Genomic DNA, 12,570 nt, shown 5'->3' with positions numbered 1-12,570 from the left:
CAATCCTCAGACCTCAATCATCAATATTCAAACCTCAGTCCTCGTCCTCAATCCACAACCCTCAATCCTCAATCCTCAATCTTCAATCATCAATATTCAATCTTCAATCCTCAATGCTCAATCCTCAATCCTCAATCCTCAATCCTCAATCCTCAATCCTCAATCTTCAATCCTCAATCCTCAATCCTCAATCCTCAATCCTCAATCTTCAATCCTCAATACTCAATCTTCAATCCTCAATCCTCAATCGTCAATCCTCAATCCTCAATCTTCAATCCTCAATACTCAATTTTCAATCCTCAATCCTCAACCTTCAATCCTCAATTCTCAATCCTCAATCCTCTGTCCTCAGTCCTCAAACCTCAATCCTCAACCCTCAGCCCTCATCCTCCATCCTCAATACTTAATTGTCAATCCTCAACCTTCAATCCTCAATATTCAATCTTCAACCCTCAATCCTCAATCCTCAATCCTCAGTCCTCAATCCTCAAGCCTCAGTTATCAATACTCAATCTTTAATACACAATCCTCAATCCTCAATCCTCAATCCTCATTTCTCAAACCTCAATCCTCAACCCTCAGTCCTCATCCTCAATTCTCAATTCTCAATCCTCAATCGTCAATCCTGAATCTTCAATCCTCAATAATCAATCTCCAATTCTAGATCCTCAATACTCAATCCTCAATCCTCAATCTTCAATCCTCAATAATCAATCTCCAATCCTAGATCCTCAATCCTCAATCCTCAATCCTCAATCCTCAATCCTCATTCTTCAATCCTCAATACCCAATCCTCAATCTTCAACCCTCAATCATCAATCTTCAATTCTCAATCCTCAATCCTCAATCCTCAGTCGTCAAACCTCAATCCCTGACCCTCTGCCCTCATCCTCAACCCTCAATCTCCAATCCTAGATCCTCAATCCACAACCTTCAATCCTTAATTCTCAATCTTCAATCCTCAATCCCCAGTCTTCAATCTTCAATCCTCAATCCTCAATCCTCAATCCTCAATCCTCAATTTTCAATCCTCAATCCTCAATCCTCAGACCTCAATCATCAATATTCAAACCTCAGTCCTCGTCCTCAATCCACAACCCTCAATCCTCAATCCTCAATCTTCAATCATCAACATTCAATCTTCAATCCTCAATGCTCAATCCTCAATCCTCAATCCTCAATCCTCAATCTTCAATCCTCAATCCTCAATCCTCAATCCTCAATCCTCAATCTTCAATCCTCAATACTCAATCTTCAATCCTCAACCCTCAATCGTCAATCCTCAATCCTCAATCTTCAATCCTCAATACTCAATTTTCAATCCTCAATCCTCAATCTTCAATCCTCAATTCTCAATCCTCAATCCTCTGTCCTCAGTCCTCAAACCTCGATCCTCAACCCTCAGCCCTCATCCTCCATCCTCAATACTTAATTGTCAATCCTCAACCTTCAATCCTCAATATTCAATCTTCAACCCTCAATCCTCAATCCTCAATCCTCAGTCCTCAATCCTCAAACCTCAGTTATCAATACTCAATCTTTAATACACAATCCTCAATCCTCAATCCTCAATCCTCAATCCTCAATCCTCAATCCTCAATCCTCATTTCTCAAACCTCAATCCTAAACCCTCAGTCCTCATCCTCAATTCTCAATTCTCAATCCTCAATCTTCAATCCTCAATCCTCAATCGTCAATCCTCTATCCTCAATCTTCAATCCTCAATACTCAATTTTCAATCCTCAATCCTCAATCTTCAATCCTCAATTCTCAATCCTCAATCCTCTCTCCTCAGTCCTCAAACCTCAATATTCAAAACAACCCTCAGCCATGAATCCTCAATACTCAACGATCAATCCTCAATTCTCAATACTCAATCTTCAATCGCCAATCCTCAATCCCCAATCCTCAATCTTCAATCCTCAATCCTCAATGCTCAATCCTCAATCCTCAATCTTCAATCCTCAATCCTCAACCCTCAATCCTCAATCCTCAACCTTAAACCCTCAATACACAATCTTCAATCATCAATCCTCAATCCTCAATCCTCAATCCTCAATCTTCAATCCTCAATCCTCAATCCTCAATCCTCAATCCTCAATCTTAAACCCTCAATACACAATCTTCAATCATCAATCCTCAATCCTCAATCCTCAATCCTCAATCCTCAATCTTCAATCCTCAATATCCAATCTTCAATCCTCAATCCTCAATCCTCAATCCTCAATCCTCAATTTTCAATCCTGAATCCTCAATCCTCAGACCTCAATCATCAATAATCAACCCTCAGTCCTCGTCCTCAGTCCACAACCCTCAATCCTCAATCCTCAATCTTCAATCATCAATATTCAATCTTCAATCCTGAATGCTCAATCCTCAATCCTCAATCTTCAATCCTCAATCCACAATCCTCAATTCTCAATACTCAATCTTCAATCCTCAATACTCAATCTTCAATCCTCAACCCTCAATCGTCTATCCTCAATCCTCAATCTTCAATCCTCAATACTCAATTTTCAATCCTCAATCCTCAATCCACAATCCTCAATTCTCAATCCTCAATCCTCTGTCCTCAGTCCTAAAACCTCAATCCTCAACACTCAGCCATCATCCTCCATCCTCAATCCTTAATCATCAATCCTCAATCTTCAATCCTCAATATTCAATCATCAACCCTCAATCCTCAACCCTCAATCCTCAATTCTCAATCCTCAGTGATCAATACTCAATCTTTAATACACAATCCTCAATCCTCAATCCTCAATCATCAATCCTCAATCATCAATACTCAATCCTCGATCCTCAATCCTCAATCCTCAATCCTCAATCATCAATCCTCAATACTCAATCATCAATCCTCAATCCTCAGTCCTCAAACCTCAATCCTCAGTCCTCAGTGATCAATACTCAATCTTCGATACTCAATCCTCAATCCTCAAACCTCAATCCTCAATCCTGAATCTTCAATCCTCATTCCCCAATCCTCAATCTTCAATCCTCAATCCTCAATCCTCAATCTTAAACCCTCAATACACAATCTTCAATCATCAATCCTCAATCCTCAATCCTCAATCCTCAATCCTCAATCTTCAATCCTCAATATCCAATCTTCAATCCTCAATCCTCAATCCTCAATCCTCAATCCTCAATTTTCAATCCTGAATCCTCAATCCTCAGACCTCAATCATCAATATTCAACCCTCAGTCCTCGTCCTCAGTCCACAACCCACAATCCTCAATCCTCAATCTTCAATCATCAATATTCAATCTTCAATCCTGAATGCTCAATCCTCAATCCTCAATCTTCAATCCTCAATCCACAATCCTCAATTCTCAATACTCAATCTTCAATCCTCGATACTCAATCTTCAATCCTCAACCCTCAATCGTCTATCCTGAATCCTCAATCTTCAATCCTCAATACTCAATTTTCAATCCTCAATCCTCAATCCACAATCCTCATTTCTCAATCCTCAATCCTCTGTCCTCAGTCCTAAAACCTCAATCCTCAACACTCAGCCATCATCCTCCATCCTCAATCCTTAATCATCAATCCTCAATCTTCAATCCTCAATATTCAATCATCAACCCTCAATCCTCAACCCTCAATCCTCAATTCTCAATCCTCAGTGATCAATACTCAATCTTTAATACACAATCCTCAATCCTCAATCCTCAATCATCAATCCTCAATCCTCAATCCTCATTTCTCATACCTCAATCCTCAACCCTCAGTCCTCATCCTCAATTCTCAATTCTCAATTCTCAATCCTCAATATTCAATCCTCTATCAACAATCCTTAATTCTCAATCCTCAATCCTCAGTCCTCAGCCGTCAAACCTCAATCCCCGACCCTCAGCCCTCATCCTCAATCCTCAGTCCTCAATCCTCAGTCCTCAGTCCTCAAACCTCAATCCTCAACCCTCAGACATCATCCTCAATCCTCAATCCTCAATCCTCAATCCTCAATCTTCAATCCTCAGTCCTCAAACCTCAATCCTCAATCCACAACCCTCAATCCTCAGACATCAATACTCAGCCTTCAATCCTCAATACTCAATTTCAATCCTCAATCCTCAATTCTCAATCCTCAATACTCAATCCTCAATCGTCAATCCTCAATCCCCAATCCTCAATCTTAAATCCTCAATCCTCAATCCTCAATCCTCAATCCTCAACCCTCAATCTTGAATCCTCAATACTCAAACTTCAATCCTCAATCCTCAATCCTCAATCTACAATCGTCAATACTGAATCTTCAATGCTCAATCCTCAATCCTCAAACCTCAATCCTCAATCCTGAATCTTCAATCCTCATTCCCCAATCCTCAATCTTCAATCCTCAATCCTCAATCCTCAATCCTCAATCCTCAATCCTCAGCCCTCTGTCCTCAAATCTCAATGCTCAATCCTCAATACCCAATCCTCAATCCTCAATCCTCAATCATCAATCCTCAATCATCAATACTCAATCCTCGATCCTCAATCCTCAATCCTCAATCCTCAATCATCAATCCTCAATACTCAATCTTCAATCCTCAATCCTCAGTCCTCAAACCTCAATCCTCAGTCCTCAGTGATCAATACTCAATCTTCGATACTCAATCCTCAATCCTCAATCCTCAATCCTCAATCCTCAACCCTCAATATTCAACACACAACCCTCTGCCATGAACCCTCAATACTCAACCATCAATCCTCAATCCTCAATACTCAATCTTCAATCGCCAATCCTCAATCCCCAATCCTCAATCTTCAATCCTCAATCCTCAATCCTCAATCCTCAATCCTCAATCCTCAATCTTCAACCCTCAATACACAATCTTCAATCATCAATCCTCAATCCTCAATCCTCAATCCTCAATCTTCAATCCTCAATATCCAATCTTCAATCCTCAATCCTCAATCCTCAATCCTCAATCCTCAATCCTCAATCCTCAATCCTCAATCGTCAATCCTCAATCCTCAATCTTCAATCCTCAATACTCAATTTTCAATCCTCAATCCTCAATCTTCAATCCTCAATTCTCAATCCTCAATCCTCTGTCCTCAGTCCTCAAACCTCAATCCTCAACCCTCAGCCCTCATCCTCCATCCTCAATACTTAATTATCAATCCTCAACCTTCAATACTCAATATTCAATCTTCAACCCTCAATCCTCAATCCCCAATCCTCAGTCCTCAATCCTCAATCCTCAGTTATCAATACTCAACCTTTAATACACAATCCTCAATCCTCAATCCTCAATCCTCAATCCTCAATCCTCAATCCTCATTTCTCAAACCTCAATCCTCAACCCTCAGTCCTCATCCTCAATTCTCAATTCTCAATCCTCAATCGTCAATACTCAATCTTCAATCCTCAATAATCAATCTCCAACTCTAGATCCTCAATACTCAATCCTCAATCCTCAATCTTCAATCCTCAATAATCAATCTCCAATCCTCAACCCTCAATCTTCAATCCTCAATACTCAATCTTCAATCCTCAATCCTCAATCCTCAATCTACAATCGTCAATACTGAATCTTCAATGCTCAATCCTCAATCCTCAAACCTCAATCCTCAATCCTGAATCTTCAATCCTCATTCCCCAATCCTCAACCTTCAATCCTCAATCCTCAATCCTCAATCCTCAATCCTCAATCCTCAGCCCTCAGTCCTCAAATCTCAATGCTCAATCCTCAATACCCAATCCTCAATCCTCAATCCTCAATCATCAATCCTCAATCATCAATACTCAATCCTCGATCCTCAATCCTCAATCCTCAATCCTCAATCATCAATCCTCAATACTCAATCATCAATCCTCAATCCTCAGTCCTCAAACCTCAATCCTCAGTCCTCAGTGATCAATACTCAATCTTCGATACTCAATCCTCAATCCTCAAACCTCAATCCTCAATCCTGAATCTTCAATCCTCATTCCCCAATCCTCAATCTTCAATCCTCAATCCTCAATCCTCAATCCTCAATCCTCAATCCTCAGACCTCAGTCCTCAAATCTCAATGCTCAATCCTCAATACACAATCCTCAATCCTCAATCCTCAATCATCAATCCTCAATCATCAATACTCAATCCTCGATCCTCAATCCTCAATCCTCAATCCTCAATCATCAATCCTCAATCCGCAATCATCAATCCTCAATCCTCAGTCCTCAAACCTCAATCCTCAGTCCTCAGTGATCAATACTCAATCTTCGATACTCAATCCTCAATCCTCAATCCTCAATCCTCAATCCTCAATCCTCAATCTTCAATCCTCATTTCTCAAACCTCAATCCTCAACCCTCAGTCCTCATCCTCAACTCTCAATTTTCAATCCTCAATCCTCAATCCTCAATCTTCAATCCTCAATAATCAATCTCCAATCCTAGATACTCAATCCTCAATCCTCAATCCCCAATCTTCAATCCTCAATAATCAATCTCCAATCCTAGATCCTCAACCCTCAATCCTCAATCCTCAATCCTCAATCCTCATTCTTCAATCCTCAATACCCAAACCTCAATCTTCAATCCTCTATCAACAATCCTTAATTCTCAATCCTCAATCCTCAGTCCTCAGCCGTCAAACCTCAATCCCCGAACCTCAGCCCTCATCCTCAATCCTCAGTCCTCAATCCCCAGTCCTCAGTCCTCAAACCTCAATCCTCAACCCTCAGACATCATCCGCAATCCTCAATCCTCAATCCTCAATCCTCAATCCTCAATCCTCAATCCTCAATCCTCATTTCTCAAACCTCAATCCTCAACCCTCAGTCCTCATCCTCAATTCTCAATTCTCAATCCTCAATCGTCAATCCTCAATCTTCAATCCTAAATAATCAATCTCCAATTCTAGATCCTCAATACTCAATCCTCTATCCTCAATCTTCAATCCTCAATACTCAATTTTCAATCCTCAATCCTCAATCTTCAATCCTCAATTCTCAATCCTCAATCCTCTGTCCTCAGTCCTCAAACCTCAATATTCAAAACAACCCTCAGCCATGAGTCCTCAATACTCAACGATCAACCCTCAATTCTCAATACTCAATCTTCAATCGCCAATCCTCAATCCCCAATCCTCAATCTTCAATCCTCAATCCTCAATGCTCAATCCTCGATCCTCAATCCTCAATCCTCAATCCTCAATCATCAATCCTCAATACTCAATCTTCAATCCTCAATCCTCAGTCCTCAAACCTCAATCCTCAGTCCTCAGTGATCAATACTCAATCTTCGATACTCAATCCTCAATCCTCAATCCTCAATCCTCAATCCTCAATCCTCAATCTTCATTCCTCACTTCTCAAACCTCAATCCTCAACCCTCAGTCCTCATCCTCAACTCTCGATTTTCAACCCTCAATCCTCAATCCTCAATCTTCAATCCTCAATAATCAATCTCCAATCCTAGATACTCAATCCTCAATCCTCAATCCCCAATCTTCAATCCTCAATAATCAATCTCCAATCCTAGATCCTCAACCCTCAATCCTCAATCCTCAATCCTCAATCCTCATTCTTCAATCCTCAATACCCAATCCTCAATCTTCAATCCTCTATCAACAATCCTTAATTCTCAATCCTCAATCCTCAGTCCTCAGCCGTCAAACGTCAATCCCCGACCCTCAGCCCTCATCCTCAATCCTCAGTCCTCAATCCTCAGTCCTCAGTCCTCAAACCTCAATCCTCAACCCTCAGACATCATCCGCAATCCTCAATCCTCAATCCTCAATCCTCAATCATCAATCATCAATACTCAATACTCAATCTTCAATCCTAAATACTTAGTCCTCAAACCTCAATCCTCAAACCCCAGTGATCAATACTCAATCTTCAATCCTCAATCCTCAGCCCTCAAACCTCAATTCTGAATCCTCAATACTCAACCTTCAATCCTCAATCCTCAGTCCTCAGTACTCAACCATCAATCCTCAATTCTCAATACTCAAGAATATCCTGAATTCTCAGGATTCAATACACAAACCTCAATCCTCAGCCCTCAGCCCTCATCCTCCATCCTCAATCCTCAATCCTCAATCCTCAATCTTCAATCCTCAGTACTCAATATTCAATCCCCAATCCTCAATCCTCAATCCTCAATCCTCAATCCTCAATCCTCAATCCTCAACCCTCAATCCTCATTCCTTAAACCTCAATCCTCAACCCTCAGTCCTCATCCTCAATTCTCAATCCTCAACCCTCAATCCTCAATCCTCAATCTTCAATCCTCAATAATCAATCTCCAATCCTAGATCCTCAATCCACAACCTTCAATCCTTAATTCTCAATCTTCAATCCTCAATCCCCAGTCTTCAATCTTCAATCCTCAATGCTCAATCCTCAATCCTCAATCCTCAGTCCTCAATCATCAATCCTCAATCATCAATACTCAATCCTCGATCCTCAATCCTCAATCCTCAATCCTCAATCATCAATCCTCATTACTCAATCTTCAATCCTCAACCCTCAATCGTCTATCCTCAATCCTCAATCTTCAATCCTCAATACTCAATTTTCAATCCTCAATCCTCAATCCTCAATCCTCAATTCTCAATCCTCAATCCTCTGTCCTCAGTCCTCAAACCTCAATCCTCAACACTCAGCCATCATCCTCCATCCTCAATCCTTAATCATCAATCCTCAATCTTCAATCCTCAATATTCAATCATCAACCCTCAATCCTCAACCCTCAATCCTCAATTCTCAATCCTCAGTGATCAATACTCAATCTTTAATACACAATCCTCAATCCTCAATCCTCAATCATCAATCCTCAATCCTCAATCCTCATTTCTCAAACCTCAATCCTCAACCCTCAGTCCTCATCCTCAATTCTCAATTCTCAATTCTCAATCCTCAATCTTCAATCCTCTATCAACAATCCTTAATTCTCAATCCTCAATCCTCAGTCCTCAGCCGTCAAACCTCAATCCCCGACCCTCAGCCCTCATCCTCAATCCTCAGTCCTCAATCCTCAGTCCTCAGTCCTCAAACCTCAATCCTCAACCCTCAGACATCATCCTCAATCCTCAATCCTCAATCCTCAATCCTCAATCTTCAATCCTCAGTCCTCAAACCTCAATCCTCAACCCTCAGACATCATCCGCAATCCTCAATCCTCAATCCTCAATCCTCAATCCTCAATCATCAATACTCAATACTCAATCTTCAATCCTCAGTACTTAGTCCTCAAACCTCAATCCTCAACCCTCAGTGATCAATACTCAATCTTCAATACTCAATCGTCAATCCTCAGTCCTCAATCCTCAATCCTCAATCCTCGTTCCTCAAACCTCAATCTTCAACCCTCAGTCCTCACCCTCAATTCTCAATTCTCAATTCTCAATTCTCAATCCTCAATCCTCAATCTTCAATCCTCAATAATCAATCTCCAATCCTACATCCTCAATCCCCAATCCTCAATCCTTAATCCTCAACCTTCAATCCTCAATCGCCAGTCCTCAATCTTCAATCCTCAATGCTCAATCCTCAATCCTCAAGCCTCAGTCCTCAATCCTCAATCCTCTACCGTCTGTCCTCGTCCTCAATCCTCAAACCTCAATCCTCAATCCACAATATTCAATCATCAATACTCAATCTTCAATCCTCAATCCTCAATCCTCAATCCTCAATCCTCAACCCTCAATCCTCAATATCCAATCTTCAATCCTCAATCCTCAATCCTCAATCCTCAATCCTCAATTTTCAATCCTCAATCCTCAATCCTCAGACCTCAATCATCAATATTCAAACCTCAGTCCTCGTCCTCAATCCACAACCCTCAATCCTCAATCCTCAATCTTCAATCATCAATATTCAATCTTCAATCCTCAATGCTCAATCCTCAATCCTCAATCCTCAATCCTCAATCTTCAATCCTCAATCCTCAATCCTCAATCCTCAATCCTCAATCTTCAATCCTCAGTACTCAATCTTCAATCCTCAATCCTCAATCGTCAATCCTCTATCCTCAATCTTCAATCCTCAATACTCAATTTTCAATCCTCAATCCTCAATCTTCAATCCTCAATTCTCAATCCTCAATCCTCTGTCCTCAGTCCTCAAACCTCAATATTCAAAACAAACCTCAGCCATGAATCCTCAATACTCAACGATCAATCCTCAATTCTCAATACTCAATCTTCAATCGCCAATCCTCAATCCCCAATCCTCAATATTCAATCCTCAATCCTCAATGCTCAATCCTCAATCCTCAATCTTCAATCCTCGATCCTCAATCCTCAATCCTCAATCCTCAACCTTAAACCCTCAATACACAATCTTCCATCATCAATCCTCAATCCTCAATCCTCAATCCTCAATCTTCAATCCTCAATCCTCAATCCTCAATCCTCAATCCTCAACCTTAAACACTCAATACACAATCTTCAATCATCAATCCTCAATCCTCAATCCTCAATCCTCAATCTTCAATCCTCAATCCTCAATCCTCAATCCTCAACCTTAAACCCTCAATACACAATCTTCAATCATCAATCCTCAATCCTCAATCCTCAATCCTCAATCTTCAATCCTCAATATCCAATCTTCAATCCTCAATCCTCAATCCTCAATCCTCAATCCTCAATTTTCAATCCTCAATCCTCAAGCCTCAGACCTCAATCATCAATATTCAACCCTCAGTCCTCGTCCTCAATCCACAACCCTCAATCCTCAATCCTCAATCTTCAATCATCAATATTCAATCTTCAATCCTCAATGCTCAATCCTCAATCCTCAATCTTCAATCCTCAATCCACAATCCTCAATTCTCAATACTCAATCTTCAATCCTCAATACTCAATCTTCAATCCTCAACCCTCAATCGTCTATCCTCAATCCTCAATCCTCAATCTTCAATCCTCAGTCCTCAAACCTCAATCCTCAACCCTCAGACATCATCCGCAATCCTCAATCCTCAATCCTCAATCCTCAATCCTCAATCATCAATACTCAATACTCAATCTTCAATCCTCAGTACTTAGTCCTCAAACCTCAATCCTCAATCCTCAGTGATCAATACTCAATCTTCAATCCTCAATCCTCAGCCCTCAAACATCAATTCTGAATCCTCAATACTCAACCTTCAATCCTAAATCCTCAGTCCTCAGTACTCAACCATCAATCCTCAATTCTCAATACTCAAGAATATCCTGAATTCTCAGGATTCAATACTCAAACCTCAATCCTCAGCCCTCAGCCCTCATCCTCCATCCTCAATCCTCAACCCTCAATCCTCAATCATCAATCCTCAGTACTCAATATTCAATCCCCAATCCTCAATCCTCAATCCTCAATCCTCAATCCTCAATCCTCAATCCTCAATCCTCAACCCTCAATCCTCATTCCTCAAACCTCAATCCTCAACCCACAGTCCTCATCCTCAATTCTCAATCCTCAACCCTCAAATCTCAATCCTCAATCTTCAATCTTCAATACTCAATCTTCAATCCTCAATCCTCAATCCTCAAACACCAATCCTGAATCCTCAATACTCAACCTTCAATCCTCAATCCTCAGTCCTCAGTACTCAACCATCAATCCTCAATTCTCAATACTCAATAGAATATCCTGAATTCTCAGGATTCAATACTCAAACCTCAATCCTCAACCCTCAGCCCTCATCCTCCATCCTCAATCCTCAATCCTCAATCCTCAATCTTCAATCATCAATATTCAATCCTCAATCCTCAATGCTCAATCCTCAATCCTCAATCCTCAATCCTCAATCTTCAATCCTCAATCCTCAATCCTCAATCCTCAATCCTCAATCTTCAACCCTCAATCTTCAATCCTCTATCCTCAATCCTCAATCCTCAATCCTCAGTTTTCAACCCTCAGTCCTCAATCCTCAGACCTCAGTCATCAATACTCAACCCTCAGTACTCGTCCTCAATCCACAACCCTCAATCCTCAATCCTCAATCTTCAATCATCAATATTCAATCTTCAATCGTCAATGCTCAATCCTCAATCCTCAATCCTCAATCCTCAATCCTCAATCCTCAATCCTCAATCCTCAATCCTCAATCCTCAATCTTCAATCTTCAATACTCAACCTTCAATCCTCAATCCTCAATCCTCAATACTCAATCCTCAATCTTCAACCCTCAGTACTCAATTTTCAATCCTCAATCCTCAATCCTCAATCCTCAATCCTCATTCTACAATCCTCAATACCCAATCCTCAATCTTCAATCTTTAATCCTCAATTCGCAATCCTCCATCCTCAATCCTCAGACCTCAAGTACCAATACTCAACCCTCTGTCCTCGTCCTCAATCCACAACACTCAATCCTCAATCGTTAATGTTCATTCATCAATATACAACCTTCAATCCTCAATCCACAATCCTCAATGTTCAGTCCTCAATACCCAATCCTCAATCTTCAATCCTCTATCAACAATCCTTAATTCTCAACTCTCAATCCTCAGTCCTCAGCCGCCAAACCTCAATCCTCGACCGTCAGCCCTCATCCTCAATCCTCAGTCCTCAATCCTCAGTCCTCAGTCCTCAAACCTCAATCATCAACCCCCAGACATCATCCTCAATCCTCAATCCTCAATCCTCAATCCTCA

The sequence above is a fragment of the Calliopsis andreniformis genome, chromosome 11 (genome assembly GCF_051401765.1).
Source record: "Calliopsis andreniformis isolate RMS-2024a chromosome 11, iyCalAndr_principal, whole genome shotgun sequence".
In the NCBI taxonomy this organism is placed as follows: Eukaryota; Metazoa; Arthropoda; class Insecta; order Hymenoptera; family Andrenidae; genus Calliopsis; species Calliopsis andreniformis.
The sequence above is the reverse complement of the archived record's forward strand: the minus strand, read 5'-3'. Positions refer to the sequence as shown.